The sequence below is a fragment of the Pleurodeles waltl genome, chromosome 1_1 (assembly GCF_031143425.1).
Source record: "Pleurodeles waltl isolate 20211129_DDA chromosome 1_1, aPleWal1.hap1.20221129, whole genome shotgun sequence".
NCBI lineage: Eukaryota > Metazoa > Chordata > Amphibia > Caudata > Salamandridae > Pleurodeles > Pleurodeles waltl.
The window spans coordinates 409891549-409918803 of NC_090436.1; positions in this window are offsets into that span (position 1 = coordinate 409891549).

The following is a 27255-nucleotide window of genomic DNA, read 5'->3' on the forward strand; positions in this document are numbered from 1 at the left end:
TTTGTTGCAATATGAATGCATTGTTAGTGGTACATAGTTGTAAATGTAGGACCATATTTATTTACAAGGCCCTTTGCACTGCTGGAAGTCACGTCTAGTGACGGTCTGGTGGTACACACTGCAGGGCCATATTTAGAAGGCCATCTAAAACCACCCTGTGTGGCTCTTCATGGCCTTGTAAATGTGGAATGAGTTAACACAGCACATGTTGCTGCGTTGACTCACCCTGTGACAGGGAGGCATGCAATTTGTGATATGGTGGGTGTTCCAATTTAACACCCTTGGTTTTTGACACAGTCCCAGATTTGCAAGGTTTTGTAAACCTGGTGATGTGTCAAATGCCTACGTCTCCCCATAGGAGGCGTAAGGGAGACGCAACAAGGGGAAGTACCTTTATTTCTCCTCGTTTTTTCCTTTTTCAATGTGTGCTGCAATCTGTAGCACACATAGAAAAAGGAAAACCCCTCTCTTGATTGTTTTTTTGCAGAAACGTGTCCCATCCTGCAATAAAACAATCACCCCCTCAACGCAGGCACCCTTGCAGCATGGTGCAGGGGTGCCTGCATTGGCTCATGGCAGCCCATTGTGCAGGGAAAAAGGACAGGAATGCGCCATATCTGTTATAGATATGGCACATTCCTGCCATTTCTTTTTGACCCAGAGAAGCACTGCAAGGAGGCTTGCAGCACTGCCCTGCATCAAAAGTTTGTAAATATGGCTTGTAGTTTAGGAAATTTTGAAGTAGGGTTTAGGTGTAGGAATTAGGAAAGTAAGCGTAATAAGGTAACTTGAGTTGAATCCATCATACAAGGCAATCCGATCTAGAAAAGTACAATGTTACTGTGTATGCCTTTGCCTGTCAATATTTTTTTGGGGGAGATTAAGGGGGTCATTCTGACCTCGGCGGTAAAAGCCGCTTACCGCCGGTCAGAAGGCCGCCACAATACCGCCGCGGCCGCGGTCAGCCGCCACGGACATTCTGACCCACAACTGCAAAACCTCCGAAAATCCGCCCTCCACTGCAGTACGCCACATCAGCGGCCAGCGGTAAACTGGAGAAGACCAAACCTCCACCGCCACGCCAACAGAAATACGCCCATCCCATTATGACCCGCAAATCGACGCGGCGGTCATTCAACCGCGGTATTCCATTGGCGGTACACACCGCCGCGGTCAAAATACACACACCTTTACAAACCCCTACCACATTGGACAATTTGAAAGGCACACACCTGAAACACATACACACACCACTCCCACACATCCAATACCATATAAAACACACACCCACATCACCCACAAACCCCTACCAACAAAAACCAGAGACGAAGGAGAGAGAGACACATCAGAGAATAGAGAGCCAGACACACAGAGGCACACCACAACATCACACACACCACATAGAAGCACAAAGCACCACACACCAACACACACATCATCACATACACCACCCCACACCTCATACACACCACCCCATGGCACCACAAAGGCACCCACGCTTTTTGGACCAAGAACTCCGGGTCATGGTGGAGGAGATCATAAGAGTGGAACCCCAGCTCTTCGGCTCACAGGTCCAGCACACCACCATAGCAAGGAAGGCGGAGCTCTGGCAGCGGATCGTGGACAGGGTCAATGCGGTGGGACAGCATCCCAGAAATCGAGAGGACATCCGCAAACGATGGAACGACCTACGGGGGAAGGTGCGCTCGATGGTCTCGCGACACAACATCGCAGTGCAGAAGACTGGCGGGGGACCCCCACCCACTCCACCCGAATTCACAACATGGGAGCAAGAGGTACTAAACATCCTGCATCCTGATGGCCTCGCTGGAGTACACGGAGGAATGGACTCTGGTAAGTACAAGGCCAACCACTTCACCCCCCCCAGCATGCTAACCCCCACCCTCACCCCCAACCCCCCAGCACATATCCTCCCTGAGAATGTCTCCCCAGCACAACCCACCCAACACCAACCCCTGCATGCCACCCCCAAACTATGGACACCCATCACCTAAGCATGACCACTGCACATACCCATCCCCCCCCACAAAACACCCTCACAACACCTCCCCCAAGGGAATGCCAGCACTGGGGGACAAGGGCACCCATAAAACGCAAGCTAATGCACACACAGAAACAATAAACATACCCTCTTACCCCATGCAGGACCCGAACGACAACACACTGGTCAGGAGGGACCAGAAATGTCCATCCCACCCCCGGAACAGGCCCCTAGTGATGACAGCAGCTCTGTCGACCTGGAACCTGACGACCAGCCCGGACCATCGGGGACCTCTGGGCAGTCGGTTCCCCTCACCCAGACACAGGCCACTGCAGACCCAACCCCCTCTGGGAACAACAGCACAGCTCCCACCCAGCGGGCCCATGCCTCTGTCTCTAGGACAGGTCAAGCAGCGGTGTGTCTACCACTACAGGGCCCCCAGGGTAACACACCAACCCAACAACAACAGGGACCTGGGGGCAGTGGGAGTGGGCACACCGTCCAGGGGACAGAGGCCCAGGGAAACAGGGCAACTCGGAGGGCTGCTGTGCGACAGGGGGGGGAGGAGAGGCCCAGGGAACGCACTCTCCAAGAGGCCCTCACCACCATCATGGCAGCCTACCACCACTCTCAAGAGACGATGGCGACGGTACTGGCCAGGTTCCAGGAGATCCAGGCACAGCAGGAGCAACGCTACATGGGGTTCAGCGACCAACTCAGCAACATCTCAACCGCTATGGGGAGCATAGTCCAGGCCCTGAACCGTATAGAGGACACGTTTCGGGACCATGTGGCATCACACAGGGCCCCTGTCACTAGCCAGGAACAGGAACAGCCTACCACCTCCGCCGGCGCTAGTGGACAGGAGGCCCCACCACAACGACAGTCCACCAGAACCCCACCTCCTGCTGAACAACAACCGCCCCGCAAAAGGAGCCTGAGATCAAAAAAAACGACAGAGTAGGATGTCAAGTCCCCCGCCAGCATCACATACCCCCTGAAGTCCTCCCACTGTTCCACATTGCCACCCTGTCAAACCTTGAACTGCCCCTGCTCCATCCTGCCACAGGCATATGGACAATGCACCTGTGAGACTGAGAACTGGACTCCGCCATGGACATTACTCCACCCCCACCCATCACTGTTTCACTATCATGTACCAATATCTATGCACTAATAATAAATCACACATTGCACTGAAATCAATCAGGACTCAGCCTGTCTTATTTACAAATGTATGACACATTACATATCAATTACGTATTATTAACATTGTGAATTACACATACCGAGGTAACTTAGCATTAGTCCATGGGCCAACCAAGCCGAGGTCACGCAGTGGCTCATACAGCACAGAAAAGGGAAGGGAAAATCAAACATCATGTTTATAGTTCTGGGGGGAAATCGACAAAGTTGAGATGCAGGAGGCTTTCAGGAAATGTAAAATGGCATGGGTGATTATTACCTGTGTGCTACTGGAAATACTGTTCTATTACTCTGTCCCTGTTGTCTGTGTCGTCCTCTGAGTCTTCCTCCTCTTCACTCTCCGCAGGCTCCACAGCTGCTTCAACACCACCATCTGCACCATCCTCCTGCAGGAAAGGAACCTGACGTCGCAATGCCAGATTGTGAAGCATACAGCAGGCCACGATGATGTGGCACACCTTCTTTGGTGAGTACATCAGGGATCCCCCAGTCATATGCAGGCACCTAAACCTGGCCTTCAGGAGGCCAAAGGTCCTTTCGATGATCCTCCTAGTTCACCCATGGGCCTCATTGTACCGTTCCTCTGCCCTGGTCCGGGGATTCCTCACTGGGGTCAGTAGCCAAGGCAGGTTGGGGTAACCAGAGTCACCTATTAGCCACACACGTTGTCTCTGTAGCTGCTCCATCACATAGGGGATGCTGCTATTTCGCATCACATACGCGTCATGCACTGACCCTGGGAACTTGGCATTTACATGGGAGATGTACTGGTCAGCCAAACAGACCACCTGGACATTCATCGAATGATAACTTTTTCTGTTTCTGTACACCTGCTCATCGTCTTTTGGGGGTACCAAAGCCACATGGGTCCCATCAATGGCACCAATGATGTTGGGGATATGTCCAAGGGCATAGAAATCACCCTTCACTGTAGGCAAGTCACCCTCCTCTGGGAAAATGATGTAGCTCCGCATGAGTTTCATCAGGGCAGACAACACTCTGCTCAAAATATTTGAAAACATAGGCTGAGACATTCCAGATGACATGGCCACTGTGGTCTGGAATGACCCAGTTGCCAAAAAATGGAGGACTGACAAAACCTGCACCAGAAGGGGAATCCCTGTGGGTTGGCGGATGGGGGACATCAGGGCTGGCTCCAGCTGGGCACACAGTTCATGGATAGTGGCACGGTCAAGTCTGTATCGAAGTATTATATGGCGTTCTTCCATTGTCGACAGGTCCACCAGCGGTCGGTACACGTGAGGATTCGTCCTTCTCCTCGCAAGTCCCAGCGGACGGTGCCTAGGAAGGACAACATGGAGCACAGAGTCAGGCAAACCACAGGTACGTACAGACAGCTTGCACAGTTAAAGAATGGCAATGGGTTGAAAGGCGTGTATGTGTGGCAATGCAAGGCCTAGGCCTGTGTGTCGCAGTCAAAATTAAGCCATGTAGGCCCTTGAAATGGCGGCTGCCTGACCTGTGAAGTGGGACAATGGGATGTGAGGTCAATGCGCTGGCGGGGCACACCGTGGCGGTAGGCGGTCAAAGACCGCGGCGCAAAGCCGCATTGGTTAACATTGAACCCTATGGGTTTCAGGAGCCAATGACGATGTGCGCCGGCAGTCGCGGTACGCACCGCCGCGGTACGCACCGCCGCGGGCGTGACCGCCATTTTCTATCTGATTAATCACTCGAGACCTGATCATCCACATTCCGTCTGGAAGATACAATGGCTGCTGCGACTGGGGAAAGGGCCCCTGCCTTCACGTCTGAAGAGTTGGAGAAGCTCGTGGATGGGGTCCTCCCCCAGTATGCGCTACTCTACGGTCCTCCAGACCAACAAGTGAGTACACCGGGTGCACATGGAATGGGCTATGCCTGTGTGGATTGGGGTGGATGTAAGTTGGTGGGGTGGGGGGCGAATGAGGAGTGCAACGCCCGACAGATGAGAGCATGTGCCATATGGCAAAGTTGGTGGGGGGGGGCCAATCACATCTAACATGCAGGTCATTGATGATTTCCTCCTTTCCACCCTGTACATGTCAAATAGGTCAGCGCCCATCAGAAGATCGAGATTTGGCGTGCCATCGCCAAGGAAGTCCGGAACTTGGGGGTCCACAACAGACGGGGCACCCACTGCCGCAAGAGGTGGGAGGACATCCGCCGCGGAACAAGGAAGACCGCAGAAACACTGCTGGGGATGGCCTCCCAACCTAGGAGGGGTGCCAGTCGCACCATGACCCCCCTAATGTCCCGGATCCTGGCGGTGGCCTACCCTGAATTGGATGGGCCCTTTAAGACATCACAGCAGACACAAGGGGGTGAGTATCAGCACATTCTCCTATCTTTCTGCGCAGTGGAGGCGTCTGGGTGGGGGAGGAGGGCTGTGGGTGACATTAGGCCAGGGCGCTTTCTGTAGTGTAGTCCTCTCCCTTAGGCATGGCCCTGTGCCCCCGGCCCCCACCTCTGTAGGGTGACAAGTACAGCCATTGAAGGTCCAGCATCTCCCATGTGCGCGTTTGACGTCTCTTGGCCTGTTGTCCTAGTCAGTAGTACTGAGTAGTGTACTCCGAATGCGCGGCTTAGTGCATTAGGCTCCTGTGTCTGTCCTCTCCGCCAACGGTGTTGACATTGCATGCACTCAACCTGGTCTTCTTTTTTCTCCCCCCACCCTTTCTCTTCATCTTCTTGTGCATGTGTGCATTAGCATCATCAGGCGGAGGAGATTTGGCATCGGAGCACGAGGGAGCTGCAGGACACAAGGCCCCGGTGGGCCCAGGAACAGACACTGAGGGCACCAGTGATCCGGAGGGCGAGGGGAGCACCACGACGGGGACTGCTGGTGAGAGCAGCGACAGCGACACGTCCTCGGATGGGAGCTCCCTAGCGGTGGCGGCAACATCCGTGCCCCCCGCCTCTACAGGTACAGCCGCCACCCAGCGCACCAGCCCCGCCCTCCCAGCAGCCCCTCAGTCTTCACTCCGTGCCCGTTCGCCCAGGAAGGCGCGCGTCTCCTTCGCCCCAGGCACCTCAGCCCCTGCCCCTGTTGCCCCTGCTGCCCTCAGTGCAGAGCTCATTGACCTGGTAAGGACGCTCATTGTTGGGCAGACGACCCTTTTGAATGCCATCCAGGGTGTGCAAAGGGAGGTGCAACAGAGCAATGCGTACCTGGAGGGCATTCATTCGGGTCAGGCTGCCCATCAACGAGCGTTCACTGCTCTGGCCTCAGCACTGACGGCAGCCATTGTCCCTGTTTCCAGCCTCCCTCTTCTTACTGCCTCCAGCCTTTCTCTGTCTCCTGTTCCTCAGCCTATCCCATCCACACCATCAGACCAGCCTGCACACACCTCAACACCCAAGAGCAGCTCATCCAGACACAAGCACCACAGATCCCACAAACACTCACCCAAGCAACACCCAGATGCAGACATTCCAACAGTCACAACCACCTCTGTGTCCCCCTCCTCCTCGTCTCCCTCCTCCCTCCCTGTGACGTCTACACTCACACCTGCATGCACCCCAACATCAGCCAGTGCTTCCATCACCACCTCACCCTCCAGTACAGTCCACACTCGTGCAGTCATCACCCCCACTGCCATGTACACGTCCCCTGTGTCCTCTCCCACTGTGTCTGTCACCCCCTCTTCCAAGACACACAAACGCAGGCAGCCACCCACCCAACAGACATCCACCTCACGACAGCCTACAGCACCAGCACCTTCACCCAATGACAGCACACCTGACTCTCCTACAACCACCTCCTCTTCCTCCACTCCCATCACCACTTCTCCTACCCTTTACCTTGGCCCTAAAAAACTTTTCATGGCTAATCTTGACCTCTTTCCCTCCGATGAGCTCCCCCCTCCATCTGCAAAGAGTCCCAAGAGCACCACAGCCACCACCAGCCCAGCTTCGCGTGTCACTGTTGTGCATGGGATCTGGAGTCCACCCTTTGCCAGCAGTGACACATCGATCAGCAGCAAGGACACGTCCAGCCCCCCCCGGCAAGAGGACCCGCAAAAACAAGGGCCGCCGTGCAAGGACCGACAGGGCTGCCCCCAAGGAGCAATGTGCGGCCACTTCACCAGCCACACCATCTAGGGGAGGCAAGGGCCCGAGAGCCCCATCAAAGGAGCGGAAGGGCAGCAGGAGCGCGGAGAAGGTGGACCCCACATGTCACATCCCAGCTGGGAAGGAGGACACTAAGGAGGCCAGGAGTCCGTCCCCGAAGGGTCCAGAAACGTCACGGTCCGAGGGCGACTGAGCAGGGAGTCCAGGCCAGGTCTGGCTCCCTTGACCTGCTGGATGAGCACCGCTGAACAGGGCCCGCCGTGGAGAAGAGCACCGCTGAACAGGGCCCGCCGTGGAGAAGAGCACCGCTGAACAGGGCCCGCCGTGGAGAAGAGCACCGCTGAACAGGGCCCGCGGTGCAGAAGAGCACCGCTGAACAGGGCCCGCGGTGCAGAAGAGCACCGCTGAACAGGGCCCGCCGTGGAGAAGAGCACCGCTGAACAGGGCCCGCCGTGCAGAAGAGCACCGCTGAACAGGGCCCGCCGTGGAGAAGAGCACCGCTGAACAGGGCCCGCGGTGCAGAAGAGCACCGCTGAACAGGGCCCGCGGTGCAGAAGAGCACCGCTGAACAGGGCCCGCCGTGGAGAAGAGCACCGCTGAACAGGGCCCGCCGTGCAGAAGAGCACCGCTGAACAGGGCCCGCCGTGGAGAAGAGCACCGCTGAACAGGGCCCGCCGTGGAGAAGAGCACCGCTGAACAGGGCCCGCGGTGCAGAAGAGCACCGCTGAACAGGGCCCGCCGTGGAGAAGAGCACCGCTGAACAGGGCCCGCGGTGCAGAAGAGCACCGCTGAACAGGGCCCGCCGTGGAGAAGAGCACCGCTAAACAGGGCCCGCGGTGCAGAAGAGCACCGCTGAACAGGGCCCGCCGTGGAGAAGAGCACCGCTGAACAGGGCCCGCCGTGGAGAAGAGCACCGCTGAACAGGGCCCGCGGTGCAGAAGAGCACCGCTGAACAGGGCCCGCGGTGCAGAAGAGCACCGCTGAACAGGGCCCGCCGTGGAGAAAAGCACCGCTGAACAGGGCCTGCCGTGGAGAAGAGCACCGCTGAACAGGGCCCGCCGTGGAGAAGAGCACTGCTGAAGAGGGCCCCGCCGTGAGGATAGGCACCACTGAACAGGGCCCCGCCGTCTCAAGCACCGCTCCGCTGGGCCCTTCATCTCAAGCACCGCTCCGCTGGGCCCCGCCGTCTCAAGCACCGCTCCGCTGGGCCCTTCATCTCAAGCACCGCTCCGCTGGGCCCTTCACCTCAAGCACCGCTCCGCTGGGCCCCGCCGTCTCAAGCACCGCTCCGCTGGGCCCTTCATCTCAAGCACCGGTCCGCTGGGCCCTTCATCTCAAGCACTGCTCCGCTGGGCCCCGCCGTCTCAAGCACCGCTCCGCTGGGCCCTTCCTGTCAAGCACCGCTCCGCTGGGCCCTTCATCTCAAGCACCGCTCTGCTGGGCCCCGCCGTCTCAAGCACCGCTCCGCTGGGCCCTTCATCTCAAGCACCGCTCCGCTGGGCCCTTCATCTCAAGCACCGCTCCGCTGGGCCCCGCCGTCTCAAGCACCGCTCCGCTGGGCCCTTCATCTCAAGCACCGCTCCACTGGGCCCTTCATCTCAAGCACCGCTCCGCTGGGCCCCGCCGTCTCAAGCACCGCTCCGCTGGGCCCTTAATCTCAAGCACCGCTCCGCTGGGCCCTTCTTCTCAAGCACCGCTCCGATGGGCCCTTCTTCTCAAGCACCGCTCCGCTGGGCCCTTCATCTCAAGCACCGCTCCGCTGGGCCCTTCTTCTCAAGCACCGCTCCGCTGGGCCCTTCTTCTCAAGCACCGCTCCGCTGGGCCCTTCATCTCAAGCACCGCTCCGCTGGGCCCTTCATCTCAAGCACCGCTCCGCTGGGCCCCGCCGTCTCAAGCACCGCTCCGCTGGGCCCTTCATCTCAAGCACCGCTCCGCTGGGCCCCGCCGTCTCAAGCACCGCTCCGCTGGGCCCTTCATCTCAAGCACCGCTCCGCTGGGCCCTTCTTCTCAAACACCGCTCCGCTGGGCACCGCCGTGTCAATCACTGTTTATGGTTCACTGTGCCCACCATGCCTCCTCCTTGACCAGTGGAGACTGTCATCCACCTGATGGACTGTGGCTTTGCACTCCCCAGGATGGTACAGTGGGTAGCCCACCCACTGTAGAGACATTGAGAGACTGTGGCTTTGCACTCCCCAGGATGGTACAGTGGGCAGCCCACCCACTGTAGAGACATTGAGAGACTGTGGCTTTGCACTCCCCAGGATGGTACAGTGGGCATGGTGGCTCCTCGTGGATCTGGCGTCGTGGACTCATGTGGCTGTGGTGCCCCCCCCTTCCCTTCCCCCTGAGGTGCCTGTAGTTTTTACATCTGATGCCCCTGCAGTGTTCTCTCCAAAGGACTCAGGTCTCCTGTGTGGGCTTTGCCCTTGTTTCTCAAAACTTTGGCCCACGGACATGATGAATTCGTAGGATGTGCAGGACTTGTTACTTCAGTTATATACTGATGTGTATGTCATTTGTTTTCTTGTGAATATCTTTCATGGTTGTACGATAATTTTCAGGAGCTTTTTGGTACATAAATATTTATTCCAAATTTGATTATGTCCTAGCATTTTTCAGGGGTGTTTGGGTGGTGTCACTGTGACTTGTTGCTCTGCATTGATGTGTACATAGTTGGGGGGGGGGTCGCATATGTGTGTGCCCGTAACCTTTCGTCCTCCCCCCACCCGTGTGTCGTAGGTGCAGTACTCACCGTTGTCGTCTGCGCCGAACTTCGTACTCGTGGTAGATGAGAAGGTAGACGAGAGCAGGTAGGATGTTTAATTCGGGTTCCATGCTGTCCTCCTTCCTCCTGGAGTGCGTAGTGGTGTGCGTTTTCCCGTTCGTAGTCTGTTTCCGCCGTGTTTTTATCGGCGGTGCTCCCGCCCCGGAAAAGGTGGCGGATTGGTGAGTTGTGATAGTGTGGGCGGTACATTGTCTGCCGCCTGGCTGTTGGCGGTGACCGCCGCGCTGTTTGTTTGTACCGCCGTGGCGGGCGGAGTGTTACAGTGGCTGTCTGTGTTGGCGGTTCCCGCCAGGGTCAGAATTCCATATTTTTTACCGCCAGCCTGTTGGCGGGTTGGCCGCCGCTTTAACACCGACCGCCAGGGTTAGAATCACCCCCTAAGTGTACCATGAATCTTTTTTTCATCTTCTTACCTCAGCATCCAAGGGGAAGAAGAGGGCAACGTCATCGGCGTGTGTAGAAGACAAGAGTGCCAGGAATGCCGCCACCATTGTGGATGCTGGATCTGCTGGTCCCAGTAAGTCTTCCTGTTATATTATTATTTCCCTAATTTTATTTTTCAGCTCTCCTCATTTCAAATAATTTTTCTGTTAGTTTTAGTGTGCCTGATTACCTTTATTTGTACTTATTTTCCTTCTCTGTAAGCATTCTTAAATACTTGGTATCCCTACATTTACCTAATTTATATATTTCTTCTGTACCTGACTTCCTCCTGTCTGTACTAGCTTTCTTCTGCTTTGTTACTAAGCTTAGCTTCCCCTTCTTCCCTTATTTATCTTGTGGACTAGTAGTTAATACTAAGAGGGCAGATTTTAGGACAAGATTATTGCATGCCCACATTAGCTGTTCTACACGTTATATATAGTTTAATATTTCATGGCTTCCATAATGGATATGTGCCAGTTAAAATTTTACCCTTTTGACATTCATCAACTACTAGGAGGCATGTGTAGGTAATAGCCCTGTGAATTGTCCTAGGGCTATTCAACAACATCAAATTCCAATGGCCCTAAGGAACCAGCAATTTACTGCTACTGTGCCACCCAATGAAAAAAGTTTTTTTGCGTAGAGCACGGTTTATAAACTGTCAGTTTCATTTTTCTTTCCTGCTATAGCTACTCCAGGTGGACATCATCATCCCACTTGCCAGGAGATAGCAGCCCAGCTCCAGGAGCAGAGGCTGGAGGGCATTTGCAACGAATATTGGTGGCTGATAGCCCTTCAGGAGGAGGAGGATGAGGCTGAGCAGCAGTCATGGCTGCTGACCCTAGCTCTTTGATTGATATTGCTAGATTTTATTATTATATCAGGTCTTCTTTGCTGTGTGTCAAATACTGTCATTGTAGTAGTTTGGCTTTAGTCTTTCTAAAGTTATGATAATATGATGACCCACTAACTCTCTGTTTTGAAAGCTGAAAGTGATGGATAACCCTTTGATTTATCCTGTACTTGGAGTTCGTAAAGGTGGGAGTGGCACCATCTGTGAAGTTCTGTCTTCCCAGTTAGCATGCTAGCCTGCTACTACTACCACCTACCTACCTACCAGCTGCCCTAATGCCATCTTGAGAAAAACCCTGCAAGAAGAAGACTCACAAAAGAAACCACAGCACTATTAATTGGGGCACTGGGCAGCACACCATCATCAATCTGTTGTGGAAGGAAACAAAGGGTTAAGTATGCCACAGTTCGGTTAAATGATTGCATACAGTCCTTCTGCTCCAGAGAGACCCCAGATAGTATTTCCTAAGTGTTATGTCTTCTAGTTTTGAAATATACTAATTATGGAAGATTGAATTTAACATACCCAATTCTAAAAATTATGATTGTTAAAAGGAAAATGAACTGTATTGTCCAATTGGATGATGCATTTCCATTCTTCTTGGATAGTCCGTCACTCTTGGGTACCTGTCTGAACCTGTCTGGTAGGTAAGCTGGTGTCTTGAGCTTTTCTCAAGTTTTATTCGTGCAGGAGAGGACTAGGAGAAGGCCTGTGAATTAAAAAAAACAGTAACTGTATTATAGAGTAAAGGAGAAGGACAAAAGGTAGCAAGGTAAGCTTCATGGGGAGTAAGGAGTGTACCAAGAAGACTCAGAGGCAGAGCAAGAACATAAGGAACATAAGAGGAGTTTTACGTTTGAGCCAGCAATGCAGCAAACACATACTTAGCAGCATTTCCAAATCAATGTACCTCTCTCCAGTTCACATAGCTGAGTGAGTACTACACCTCAGAGTCTTCGCCTTCATCCTGGTTTCTCTTTGAAGTCGATACCATTCTCAAGCTAGCTGTTGAGGTAGTCCCGCCCTGAGTCCTTCCATCCTCCTCCTCCAGATTCTGAGTAACTTTGTCCCAGTCCCAAACCAAGCAAGGTAGACCTGTGAAGTGCACTGCTGTTGAAGAACAAATAGAGAAACAGAACTGGAGTATTTTGTGTACATTTGTGTTTGGTAAGTAAAGTGGCTGGTCTGTTCTGAGGAACCAGAAAAAAGGAGTCGACCCTGCAAGTAAATTTCACTATATTTGAAAGGCCAATCACTTTCAGGAAAAAAATTATCACTCCTCAGCCCCCATTTTGCAGCCTTGCCTTTCTCATCCAAGGCATGCGCTTCTGGGTTTTTTGTTCCCACCGCCAAATGTGAACCTTTCAGACACCTTCTTTAGCTGCTACTGTAGTAGATGCAATAAGGGGATAGCTTGGCCCATTGTACTGTCCTCCTTGCTAGCTTCCCTCATGCAAACCTCAAAAGGGAGCAGCATCTGTGTGAGGCATTTCACTAGGCCCCATTTGTCCGCATCCATGGTCTTAGCTTCCCCATAGTCATTGATCTGTTTGTACTACTCAAACAGAGGTTGGAACATATAGGCCCATATTTATACTTTTTGACGCAAAACTGCGCCAACGCAGTTTTGCGTAAAAAAAATTTGCGCCGGCTAACGCCATTCTGAAGCACCATGCGGGCGCCGTATTTATTGAATGACGTTAGCTGGCGTTAGCCACCAGCGCTGTCTGGTGTGCGTTAAAAAAAAACACGTACACCAGGCAGCGCCGGTGTAGGGGAAAAATGGCGTATGGGCGTCCACAAATGGTGCAAGTCAGGCTGAGGGAAAAAAATCGCCTCAACCCGATTTGCGCCATTTTTTTTTCACTCCCAACCCCCATTGAAATGACTCCTGTCTTAGCAAAGACAGGAGTCATGCCCCCTTGCCCAATGGCCATGCCCAGGGGACTTCTGTCCCCTGGGCATGGTCATTGGGCATAGTGGCATGTAGGGGGGCACAAATCAGGCCCCCCTATGCTACAAAAAAAATACTTACCTGAACTTACCTTAATGTCCCTGGGATGGGTCCCTCCTGCCTTGGGTGTCCTCCTGGGGTGGCATGGGTGACAGGGGGTGTCCCTGGGGGCATGGGGGGGCACCTCTGGGCTCATTCTGAGCCCACAGGTCCCTTAACGCCTGCCCTGACCCAGGCGTTAAAATCCGGCGCTAATGCGGGTTTTTTAGACTCGCCCACTCCCGGGCGTGATTTTTGCCCGGGAGTATAAATCCCACGCATATGCATCGGAGTCATTTTTTAAGACGGGAACGCCTACCTTGCATATCATTAACGCAAGGAAGGTGTTCACGCCAAAAAATTAAGCTAACTCCATGAACTTTGGCGCTAGACGCGTCTAACGCCAAAGTATAAATATGGAGTTAGTTTTGCGTCGAATTTGCGTCGAAAAAAACAACGCAAATTCAGCGCAAACGGAGTATAAATATGCCCCATAATAGGTTGAGTTCCAAAGTGTTGGCACCTTCTGTATCAGAGCTTTAACTGGTACTCTGTTATCATGCCCAATAATCCGCAACTGTTTCTGGGTTTTAAAAGAATGGCTGAAACCAGTGCAAATGCATCTGCAGGTGGTCAGTATGTTGCTGACTATGCCTTCTTTTTTCAGAAAGCCTTACACAACCAGGTTGATGCAGTGTGCCAAACACAGGACCCTGAAATAGCCACGATCTGCCATGGTCTTGACTATATTATTGCCATTGTCCTTGGCAACAAATCCAATTCGAATAGCCTCTGGGCGGCAGCCATTCAGACACCTTGCTATTAAATTTGTCCACGATATTTGCAGCTGTGTGTGATTTCTCCATAGTGAACATGGCTTCTGTTGCATGCCACTGAATGCTCTTAAAACTTTCTTCAGGGCCAAGGCCTGTAGATAGCTTTTGTTTTACCCCCACAAATGAGATCCAGTGTGCAGTAATGCACATGTAATCAGTCACCTGATAATTGGTCCACATGTCAGTCATCAGGTGGATAGTGTGGACAACACTTTGCTTCAAAGCTTATCCAACCAACTGCAGCACATCGTGATGCAGCGCTGGAACAGCAACTCTGGCAAAATAGATTTGACTTGGAACCTTCCATTTCGGGCAGATGACTACCACAAACTCCAAGAATCCCACTCCTTCCACAAAAAAGGGAGGAGGTCCAGCGCTAACATTTTTGTCAGCTTCCCATTGTATAACTGTGCCACTGGGTGGTTGCGGTCGTCGGGCCCCTCCTGCATAAACATGCCCACAATAGTAGCCTGGATTTTCTTCTTGTCTGGGGACACTGACCCAGGTGACTTTCGAGAAGTAGTAGGTGATGGTATACTCAATGTGCATTGTGGGGGAGCTATATGCCACGGTTTCTCACTCTCCTTCTGACTCTGAGTCTTTTTGTGCCATTGTGAGGTAACTTAGGTGGGTGATTCTGGCGCACTGCTGGGGACTGGGCTGCTTGCCGTGAGGATGATGTCACCCTCTTCTTCCTCACTTCCACTGTGTTTTGACCATTTATAGCTGATGTTTCCTGGATCTCCTCACCTTCACCACTGCAACCATATTCAGCCATTTTTTTAAGGTGCTCCTCCCACCGGATTGTGTGAGGTTTTTCATATGGGCTGGCTGTCCTCCAGTACCGTAATATGAACCAGGCTTATATTGACGAACACTCGTGTGGCATATCACAATGTTCTCCTCCTTTTGGCTAATCATAAAAACATCCCAAACTGGGGAGGTGTACTTTCGTATTGGGCCACTGCCAATGCATGAAGAAGAACTGGAGGTATGTGGTGTGTTGATTGTCTCTCTGCAGTGCATACTTCTACTGAGGTACGGGTTGGTGCAGGTCTCTGCTGGGGCCTGACTGTGCTACATCCCTCAGAGCAGGTTGGATAATGTCAGAGTTCTCTGGGGCTGTGCCGGCTGGCCACAATGACTGACTCTTCATCATCATTCTCCTCATCATCATCCCCTACCATGATTCTAAGCCTTTCTGGAACCTTTCTTTTCCCTTGTCTCTCTAAACGTCTCCCGGAATCTGCTGGGGTCCACTCTATGTTCCTATAATCGTCATCAGAAGTAGTGCTTGGAGAAGATGGTGAAGTAGTACCCTTCCTTTTTCTTGCTGGAGATCTTGGAGCCATTGATTCTAAAAGAGGAGGTTCTTGCTCGACAGAAAGATCGACCTCCTGTTCTCCTCCAACTTCGGGAAGATCTGCTATTGCTGGCTGTGGCTGCTGTCCACTTTGCTCTGTTTCCTGAGATGATTGGGTACTACTTTGTGAAAGGGACAAATCCGATTCCACATCACTGCTCTTCGGCGTCGCCATGACTACAATGGCTGTCTCATTGACAGACATCATCTTGGGCTTCTGTTGGGGTGGTGCTGTTGATGAGGGAGTACTGCTCCCAGGTTCCTCCCCGGAGGCTGGTGTGGCAAGCACACATCTCCCGAAAAAGGTTGCAGTTGGCAGGCCACTGGGGGAAAGCTGCTTTGCTTTCTCACTGGCCACTTTCTTGGGAGCAACTTTCTTTAGGGCAATCTTAAGCTCTAGGTTTGCAGTGGCACTAAGATGCACAAGCGAAAGAGTTTGGAGTACCGAAGTAACTGTGAAGCCTTCTCTTTGGCAATACTGTGGGTGATGTGAGGTCCTTTCTCTTGTGCACCTGTAGACAGCCAAGCAAGAAAACATGTAATTAGTGAAACGTGGCATTGTTGCAGGTTGAAATAGTACAGACAAATGCAAATGGGTTGGTTACTTTTGTAATAAATACCAATTTAATCAAACATTGTAAAGGCAAACCACACCCCCACACCATAAAAAAGTTACATTTCAAATCAGACAGCACAACAGGCAGATCTAGCTCTTTGCTTTATCTCCATCTGTTTTGAAGGAGGCATCTGGTGTAGTCAGAGAGAGGTGCATGGGTAAATGGAATAATCGTTTAAATATCCTACGGCGGCAAGGTGGTCCAAGGGAAATGGAATAATCATGATGACTACTAGTACTGGGCCTACTGGCTAGATGGCGCTTTTGGAAATCTAGGCCACATAGTAAAATATTATTGCAAATGTTACAAACATGTAGAAAAGGACAGGTACTACTGAGCTGTGCAACAATTTTCCTGCAAGGTGAAAATCAATTAAATGAAAAATAAATAGCTAGGCCCATACTTAAACTCCAGGCCACCCACCACTATACATTTTTTAAATCAAATTAAAGTACAAAGAAATATTGGTGCATGCCCAAGCAAACAAACAACACCCTTATTCAATAGTTCTGGAACGTACATGTGTGATTTTACAAAAACAAAGTCCTTAAATCCAAAGGTATATCCTGGAGACAAAGAGTGATCCTTCCACCTCAAAATCCAAGTGACCAGGAGATGCAAAAGGCACTGGGAGGAGCCTGCTGTACAAGAACACGAAATTGGAGTCTCTGACGCACTTCCTTCCTGTTTGAAAAAAAGGCTTCTCAATCTGAAAAACAAATTGCAAAGTCCATTGGAGAAGAAAATCTTGTCAAAAATCTCTTTTTGACTAGATTTATAGTCAAAAATATATTTTTGACTAGATTTAGATGCATCTGGAGTAGAGAATCTATTCCAGAAATGAGTTTGCGCTTACGAGGGGCACTGTTTTGGCCACCAGCGTGGCCGTAAGCACTGCGAGTAAATGGAAAGTCTCACGTGCGCTCGCTAGCGGCCTGGGAGTATCGTGGCGCTCGCAAGAGAGTATGAAAACAAATCTTACAAGCAAGAATGAACTCCGCTCCACACCGGAGTGCAGAATTCGGGAGCTCTGCTCTACTTCGCGTAACGCTAAGTGCCCGAATTCTGCAAACTCAGCCACCGGAGCAGAGTTCTACTCCCAGGCCTAGTTATAATGTGTTATTATGCATACAGTGCCATTTTAACTCTTTCTAAGATGGCACAGTGTTACTTCTAAACTTGGTGGGCATGTTTTAACTTTAAAACAATGACACAGTATGTGCAACACCACTCATTCCAAGATGGCTGCCGACTGCTATTGTTATTTTCTCCTCATTTTCTTTATGTGAATGCCCACCATGTTTTTATCATGCCATTTTTTTCTATGTTTCGATGTTTATTCTTCTATTTTATCGTCTATACGCATTGTTGAGTTTGTGTGTTTTATTGTGGGTGGGTGAGTGTGTGAATTGTGAATGAGAGATTGGGTAGATTAATGAATGTACGAGAGCAAGGATGAGTGACAAAAATGTATGATGAATTATTGAGTGCTGAAAGTCACTGGTGACTAAAGAGGCACTTTTGGTTACCCAGTCCTATTGGCTGTGGCACTCCTTGTTGTTTACTTTATGTTCAGCATTGTTTTGCCAACTTGTGAAAAACATGTAATTATCAGTATGAGAAGCACCAAATTTGAGGAACTCTACAGGTTTACTAATTTCTGTACTTTGGAGGGTGTCTGCAACTCTCAGTTGGCTCATAGTTTGGGAGCTGTATTGTAACTTTTGCAAATGTGGTTTAAGGAGCCTTTTTATTCATGGGATATAGTATAGTCTGCTATGTGTTATTGGTATTGCAAGTCACTGATGTGTTCCATGGCCAAGTTGAGGAATGAGGTTTAGTTCCTTTGTAAGTTCATATATCTCTGAGGTGACTTGCAATAACCTATTAGTGCACAACAGAGGGTTTTTATTGCTTATAATAATTGGTCACACCCTTCTGTAAAATAAATCAAAACACTCCGATAGCCTATGAAGTCTAACATGCGCTTAATGCAAAATAGCAAGTGAACAATCAAAAATAATACAAGGCAACTGCTGTTTCAATGGGCCAGAGCTTTGCTTCAGTTGGAGCCTGTTATGCTAAGATCTATACAATTTTTATACATTGTCTCTCACCGCAAGTGAGTAGGAGCTGGACCATGTAAAAAAACAGAAAGTTAGTGATAACAACTAATGAGCAGGAGCCAGAAGTAATGTGGAAGTAATGTGAGACATATTTGATAAGGAGATGCAAGTAACACTAACAAGACCTGACTACTACTTTGTAAAAAAATTGCTTCACTTTGCCAATGTCAGAATGAGGATATGCTTTACTAGCACATTTAGCAAATGTGCATTGTCCAGGATTTTGCACCATAGATTAGCAAATTTTGTGGCATACAATTTCACTTTTTGTGGCATTACTGCAGCACTTTACTTTACTTGCAATCATTCCTTTTCAGCCTTTGCACCACGAGAAGTCCCCAGCCTGGAGTGTGTCCAATGGACTTTTAAGGATTTGGCCAGGAGCATTGTGGAATTTGTGGTCCAACCATCCAAGGACCACATTGGAGCTTCTAGACCCTTGGATTTGTGTTCTGGATACTTTGAACCCTCAAGGGAAACTTCAGGAAGAAATTCCAGAAGTGTGGAGCAACTTTTAGCAAAAGCTTCAAAAGTGGAGCGATTTGACATCATCAGCCACAACTACCTTCAACCACAACCCAATTTAAATTTCAGGTTAATCCCACTGAAAGCTCCAGACTTCCAGGATTTGACTTGGGCCTTGGGAAGAAGCAATCTGATGATGTCTCATTGAAATTGGCTTGCTGGAGGGGACCACACGACTCCAGAAAAACCCCAAAGTTAAACTTTTGACCAAGGCCTCACGCTCAGTGAATCCGAGAAGGGCTCCATCATGGTCCACCACAAATTGTGACTTGGTCCTGGTCTAGCGCAACCAGATGTCCCTGGTTGGCGCTATTAGCTTTTAAGCATTAGAAGCACATTGTTTGATTTAATCTTTAAAAATTCATGTCTCTGGTTCCCTATATTGGATTTCTGTTGTTTTGGTGTCATTTTGAAGATAAAAATATTTCATAGTTTTATAAATTGATGTGGTATTTTTATTGTGTGTTGTGTATTACTTATTTACTGTACTGGTGTATTTAAATGCATTACATACCTGTCTCCTGAGCTAAGCCAGCCTGCACACTGCCAGCTACCAAGGGTTAGCCAGGGGCTAATGTATTGAGACCTTGACTGGAGTGCATGCTTATCCCTACTAATAATCCATCCTCCACTGTAAAAAGTACCCACTTTCTTGGTATGGTTACCCCCTTTTTCTGCCTGATGTCAGTGTGTTTGACTGTGTTCACTGGGGTCCTGTTAACCCAGACCCCAGTGATTATGCTCTCTCTCCCAAAACTCTGTATTTCATCCCACAATTGGCACACTGGTGCCCCCATTATAAGTCCCTAGTATGTAGTATCTAGGTCCCAAGGGCACTGGGGCTCCAGGGGACCCATATGAACTGCAGCATATATGTTGCCACCCATAGGGAGCCCAAGCAAAGAGTTCTGCAGGACTGCTATAGCAGCCTGCATGAAAATGTGCAAGCACCCTTTCACTGCCACTTTTCACTGCACAAGGTCACTTATAAGTCACCCCTATGGCAGGTCTTTTAGCCCAGAGGGCAGGGTGCAAAGTACCTGTGTGTGAGGGCACCTCTGCACTAGCAGAGGTGCCCCCACGAGCTCCAGGCCCATTTTCCCAGACTTCGTGAGTGCGTGGATGCCATTTTACGCGTGTTCTGGACATAGGTCAAGCTAATAGGTCAAGCTAATGGTCACTGCGAAAATAGGCATGTTTGGTATCAAACATTTTGAAATCAAACACCAATGCTTTTGCAAGCGTTGGTTGTATGCTCCCATGCACTGTGGGAGCTCCTTAGAGGACCCCCAGTATTACCATTATAGCCTTCTGAGGGTTTCTGGGAAGCCCAAGCTGCTGCCACCTCCCAGACATGTTTCTGCCTTCATGTTGGTTGAGAAGCTAAAGCCCAGGAAGGAAGAATAAAGGATTTCCTTTGGGAGAGGGGTGTTACACCCTCTACCTTTGGAAATTGGTGTTACAGACTTGGGAGGGGTAGCCTCCCCAAGCTATTGGTAATGCTTTGAAGGGCAATTTTGGTGCCCTCCTTACATGAGCCAGTCTACTATGGTTCAGGGACCCCGTCCCTACTCTGGCGCAAAACTGAACAAAGGAAAGGAGAGTGACCATTCCCCTGTCTATCAGCACCCCAGGGGTAGTGCTCAGAGCTTATCCAGAGGGTCCCTTGGTTTTGCCATCTTGAATTCAAAGTTGGCAGGGAACTCTGGGAGCATCTGAGTGACCAGTGCCAGCACGTGACGTCAGAACCCCCTCCTGATAGGTGGTGTAAGGAAATGCCTCCTTGGCATGGTTACCCCCTAACTTTTTGCCTTTGCTGATGCTAAGTTTTGATTGAAAGTGTGCTGGGGCTCTGCCAACCAGGCCACAGCACCAGTGTTCTTTCCCTAAACTGTACCTTTGCTTCCACAATTGGCTCAGCTCTGGCACTCAGATAAGTCCCTTGTAACTGGTACCCCTGGTACCAAGGGCCTTGATGCCAGGGGAGGTCGTTAAGGGCTGCATCATATCTTATGCCACCCTGGGGACGCCTCACTCAGCACATGCACACTGCCTCACAGCTTGTGTCTGCTGGTGGGGAAAAAAAGACCAAGTCGACATGGCACTCCCCTCAGAGTGCCATGCCAACCTCACACTGCCTGGGGCATAGGTAAGTCAGCCCTCTAGCAGGCCTTTCAGCACTAAGGCAAGGTGCACTATACCACAGGTTAGGGCATATGTGCATGAGCACTATGCCCCTACAGTGCCTAAGCAAAACCTTAGACATTGTAAGTGCAGGGTAGCCATAAGTGTACATGGTCTGAGAGTTTATCAAACACGAACTCCACAGTTCCATAATGGCTACACTGAAAACTGGGAAATTTGGTATCAAACTTCTCAGCACAATAAATGCACACTGATGCCAGTGTGCAATTTATTGTAACATACACCCAGAGGGCATCTTAGAGATGCCCCCTGAATACCAATTCGACTTCTAGTGTAGGCTGACCAGTTTCTGCCAGCCTGCCACACACCAGACATGCTGCTGGCCACATGGGGAGAGTGCCTTTGTCACTCTATGGCCAGGAACAAAGCCTGTACTGGGTGGAGGTGCTTCTCACCTCCCCCTGCAGGAACTGTAACACCTGGCGGTGAGCCTCAAAGGTTCACCCCCTCTGTTACAGCGCCCCAGGGCATGCCAGCTAGTGGAGATGTCCGCCCCTCTGGCCGCTGCCGCTACTTTTGGCGGCAAGGCTGGAGGAGATAATGAGAAAAACAAGGAGGAGTCACCCACCAGTCAGGACAGCCCTTAAGGTGTCCTGAGCTGAGGTGATCCCTGCCTTTAGAAATCCTCCATCTTGAGTTTGGAGGATTCCCCCAATAGGATTAGGGATGTGCCCCCCTCCCCACAGGGAGGAGGCACAAAGAGGGTGTAGCCACCTTCAAGGACAGTGGCCATTGGTTATTGCCCTCCCAGACATAAACACACCCCTAAATTCAATATTTAGGGGCACCCAGATCTCAGGAAATCAGATTCCTGTAACCTGAAGAAACACGAAGGACTGCTGACCTACAAGCCTGCAGAGAAGGAGGAAGACGACAACTGCTTTGGCCCTAGCCCTACGGGCCTGTCTCCAACTTTGAAAACCTGCAACCAGCGACGTGTCTGACAGGGACCAGTGACCTCTGAAGCCTCAGAGGAGTGCCCTGGACTAAAGGACCAAGAAACTCCAGTGAGCAGCAGCCCTGCTCAAAACCAGCTACTTCTTTGTAACAAAGAAGCAACCTTCAAAGACTGCACGTTTCCCGCCGGAAGCATGAGACTTCACACTCTGCACCCAACGCCCCCGTCTCGAGATCCAGAGAACAAACACCACAGGGAGCACTCTCCGGTGACTGCGAGTCCATGAGTAGCCAGAGACAGCCCCCTTAGCCCCCACAGCGACGCCTGCAGAGAGAATCCAGAGGCTCCCCCTGACCGCGACTGTCTGTAACAAGGGACCCGACGCCTGGAACCAGCACTGCACCCGCAGCTCCCAGGACCTGAAAGAACCGAACCTCAGCGCAGGAGTGACCCCAAGGCGACCCTCTGCCTAGCCTAGGTGGTGGCTGTCCCAAGAAGCCCCTGTGCCTGCCTGCACTGCTAGAGTAACTCCCGGGTCCCTCTATTGATTCCTATCTGAAACCCAACACCTGCTTTGCACACTGCACCTGGCTGCCCCTGTGCCGCTGAGGGTGTGTTTTGTGTGCCTACTTGTGTCCCTCCAGTGCTCTACAAACCCCCCCTGGTCTGCCCCCCGAGGACGCGGGTACTTACCTGCTGGCAGACTGGAACCGGAGCACCCCTGTTCTACATAGATGCTTTTGTGTTTTGGGCACCTCTTTGACCTCTGCACCTGACCGGCCCTGAGCTGCTGGTGTGGTAACTTTGGAGTTGCCTTGAACCCCCAACGGTGGGCTGCCTATGCCCCAGAACTGAGACTTGTAAGTGTTTTACTTACCTCACAAACTAACCTTTACTTACCTCCCCCAGGAACTGTTGATTTTTGCAGTGTCCACTTTGAAAATAGCTTATTGCTCTTTTTACAAAGACTGTATATGATATTGTTTTTATTCAAAGTTCCTAAAATATCTAAGTGAAGTACCTTGCATTTAAAGTGTTTATTGCAAATCTTGAACCTGTGGTTCTTAAAATAAACTAAGAAAAGGTATTTTTCTATATAAAAACCTATTGGCCTGGAGTAAGTCTTTGAGTGTGTGTTACTCATTTATTTCCTGTGTGTGTACAACTAATGCTTAACACTACCCTCTGATAAGCCTACTGCTCGATCACACTACCACAAAATAGAGCATTAGAAATATCTAATTTTGCCACTATCTTACCTCTAAGGGGAACCCTTGGACTCTGTGCACACTATTTCTTACTTTGAAATAGTATATACAGAGTCAACTTCCTATGGGTGGTCACCCAGCTAGGTGACCAATACCCCTTTCAGGGCTATTTAGGGTCTCTCTCTTGGGTGGTTCCTCAAATTTGGATTGCAAAATTCCAGCAGGATTCTTCTGCAACCTCCACTTTGACTTCTGACCGAAGAAACTGCATCGGGACACTCCAGGACCCGACAAGCTGCAACAAAGAAGCACTATGCCTCCTGCAACATTATATCCACGGCTCCTTCCAGGAACTGCAACATTTCCCCGGTTGTGCATCCTCTGAGGACAGCCTGTCTTCAGCCTGCATCTGAAGGAAGAAGGAATCTCCCTTGGAGTGAAGGAGTGACTCCCCTGCTTCTGCAGGCACCAACTGCAACAATGACCGGTTGCATGGATCCCCTCTCCAGCTGAGCTGCGTGGATCCTGCATCACGGGTGGTGGTCTGATGTGGTCCTAATGGTCCTCTCTTCCAGTTGTCCAACTTGGGTGGAAGTAAGCCCTTGCCTACCCACGCAGGACAGTACCCCCGTGCACCGTGTCCTTTGCAGCCGCCAAGGCTTGTTGGCATCTTTTCCATCTTGAAGCTCCAACCTCCAGCACTCCATCCTCCAATGCAAAGCTCCCTGAGTGGCAACGTGGGGGCCCTTTTTGTAATGCTACGTGGGCCTCTCCTGCGACTTTCATGTTCCAGTCCTGTGGGACTCCTGTGGGTGCTGCCCTTGCTTCTGTGGGTTCTCTGTGTTGCTGAGGGCCCCCTCTGACTGCCCCTCGTAGGTAGAGTCCTGGTCCTTCCTGGTCCCCGACAGCTCCACTTTCTGGTAACCACAAGTTTTGCAAGTGCCAAGGCTTGTTGGTGGAATCTGAAGATGCAAACCCGACTGCAATCCTCCTTCCGGCATGGGACATCACCTGCAACCTCCAGGAACTCAACTTCATCGTCTTTGATGCAGTGCTGACTCTCCTTCGTTGTCGACTCACCTCTTGTACCTTCAGTCTGGTGGGTAGGGGCTCCTGCCCTTCCTGGACTCTACTGTGCTTCTTGGACTTGGTCCCCTTCTTCCACAGGTCCTCTTGTCCAGAAATCCACTGTTGGTGTCTTGCAGTCTCTTTTGGGCTTTGCATTATTCTTCTTTTCTTCCAAGTGGGTGTTCTGGGGAATTTACAGTGATTTACTCCTGCTTTCCTGGTCGCTGGGGTGGGTTGTGGTACTTACCTTTGGGCTTTCCTAGTACTCCTAGCTCCCCTCTACACACTCCACTTACCTAGGTGGGGGACAGACTCTTGCATTCCATTGTTTTAGTATATGGTTTGTACTCCCCCTAGGGCTATTTCTCTCTTGTGATTTTCACTAATTGCACGGTTTTCTAACTGTTTTTTCTGAATACTAGTGTATATAATTTGTGTATTACTTACCTCCTAAGGGAGTATAGCCTCCATGGAATTTTTGGTATTTATGTCACCAAAATAAAGTACCTTTATTTTTGTAACATTGTGTGTTTTCTTTCATGTGTGTAAGTACTACGTATGACTATGGTGGTATTGCATGTGCTTTGCATGTCTCCTAGATAAGCCTTGGCTGCTCATCCACAGCTACCTCTAGAGAACCTGGGTTCTAGTCACTGTCTACACAACACTAATAAAGGATACCTGGTATAAGGTGTATGCACCATAGGTACCCACCACACACCAGGCCATCCTCCTACATTGGTGGTGCAGCGGTGGGAAGAGCACTTGCAGTTGCCTTATCACTCTGTCACCTGGTGCTTTCCACAGGGAAGACCACTCCATACCTAGAGGTATAGATAGTACCTAGTACAGAAAGCTGGTCTCTTAAGTTTATGTAAGCTAGGGTATAGGCATAGTCTTTGCTCTAAACTTCTTACAGAGAGACTAGGAGTTAGGTAGGTTGAGCTCAACCTACACAATCCTAACACACACCATGTCTACTGCTGGAAACACCTCTGAGGTCATGGACTCTCCCTATGAGAACCTGGCCTTCAAGGAATTGAAGGGGCTGTGTGCAGAGAGAAAGTTAGACATGGGGAAGAACCCTAATAAGAGTCAGTTCTTAGGCCTCCTCCTCCAGGATGACCAGGACTAAGCTGGTGGCCAGGAAGAAGAGGAGGAAGAAGTTGACTCTAACCCCACTGAAGTAGAAAATGACATTCTAGATCTGGATGAGGGTACCTCAAGGGATCATTATATTCCTAGAAGACCTGCTAGCATAACTGGTAGTGGGAAGGGAAGTCACACTCACTGGTAGGGCTTTGTTTACACCCAGAGGGTAAGTAGAAAGGGTCACTAAAACTAGGAATAGATTCCCCTTTGCTCATTCTCACATCACTTCAGTGTCTGAGGGATCACACTGCATAACTCCAGGGGATGACTGTATAGATAGAGAGCTCAGGCAACTGAGACTGGATGAGGACAGGCTGAGGCTGCAGCAGCAACAGCTAACCCTAGATAGGGAGACCTTGGCAGTGGAGAGAGAGAGACAGGCGTTGGGGTTAACACCCCATGGTGGCAGCAGCTCAGACTTCAGGGATTAGAGAGTCAGGGAGGACTCACTAGATTCCAGAAACCTGCACAAAATTGTTCCCCCATACAAGGTGGGGGGTGATATCTACAAGTGGTTTGCTGCACTTGAGAGGGCCTGTACAATTCAGAGGGTCCCTCAAAGGCAGTGGGGTGTTATCCTCTGACAAGGGGAGGGATAAGCTTCTCACTGTCAGAGAAGAGGATTCAGACAATTATACAATTCTCAAAACTGCACCCTTAGATGATTTTGGTCTCACTACTGAGCAATACAGGTTTAAGTTCAGAGAGACCCGAAAACAGGCCTCACAATATTGGGTTGACTAAGTGGACTGTTCTGTGAAAGCTTTAGAAGGCTGGGTACATGGCAGCAAAGTGTCTGACTATGAGGGCTTGTACAATTTGCTATTGAGAGAGCATATTTTGAATAGTTGTGTGACTGATCTGTTGCACCAATACTTGATAGACTCAGATCTGAACGTCCCCAAGAATTGGGAAAGAAGGCAGACAAATGGGTCAGAACAAGGGTGAGCAGAAAAGCTCATACAGTGGGTGACAAAGACAAGAAGACGATAGGTGGTAAGTCCCATGACAAAGGTGGGGACAAAGATAAAAAAGAGTCTTCATCAGGCCCACAAAACTTTTCTGGGGTAGGTCTAAACCCTCTTCCAACAACAATCAGAACAAAAAGCCTAGGTGCCATATTTGTAGAAATAAAGGCCATAGGGCAGGAGACAGCTCCTTTCCTAAAAAAAAGCACCAAACCTCCTACCACTACTACCCCCACTCCTACAACTAGTGCCCCTAGCAATAGCAGTAGTGGTGGGAAGACTAATGCTACTAATAGTCAATCCAAGGGTGTAGCAGGGCTAACTCTGGGAAGTGTAGTGGGGGCTGGTTTAGTTAGGAAAACCACTGAGGCTGTTTTAATTTCTGATGGTGGCATTGATCTTGCCACCCTTGTTCCTTTTCCCCTTAATATGGATAAGTAAGAGCAACAACCTCTAATAAACAGTGTTCAGGTTGAGGCCTACAGGGACACAGGGGTCAGTGTGACCATGGTGATTGAAAAACTGGTGTCCGCTGAGCAACACCTACTTGGTCATCAGTACCAAGTGACTGACTCTCACAATAATACTGTGGCCACCCTATGGGCAGTTGTTGATCTCAGCTGGGGGGTGGGGAGAGGTTACTGGTCCTAAAAAGGTTGTAGTGTCCACAGACCTACCTGTAGAGTGTCTACTAGGGAGTGACTTGGAGACTTCCGCTTGGGCTGAAGTAGAGTTGGAGGACCATGCCGCCATGCTGGGCATTCCTGGACAAATCTTTGCTTTAACCAGGGCTCAGGCCAAGAAGCAAAGACAACAGGGGAGCTTGGATCCTTAAACTACGGATGAAGAGCTTCCCAAAAGCAGGGGTAGAAAGGGTAAGAAATTATCCCCTCCCTCCCTCCACTGATGATTCCCACTTTGAGGTAGAGGAATCTACTCCTTGGACA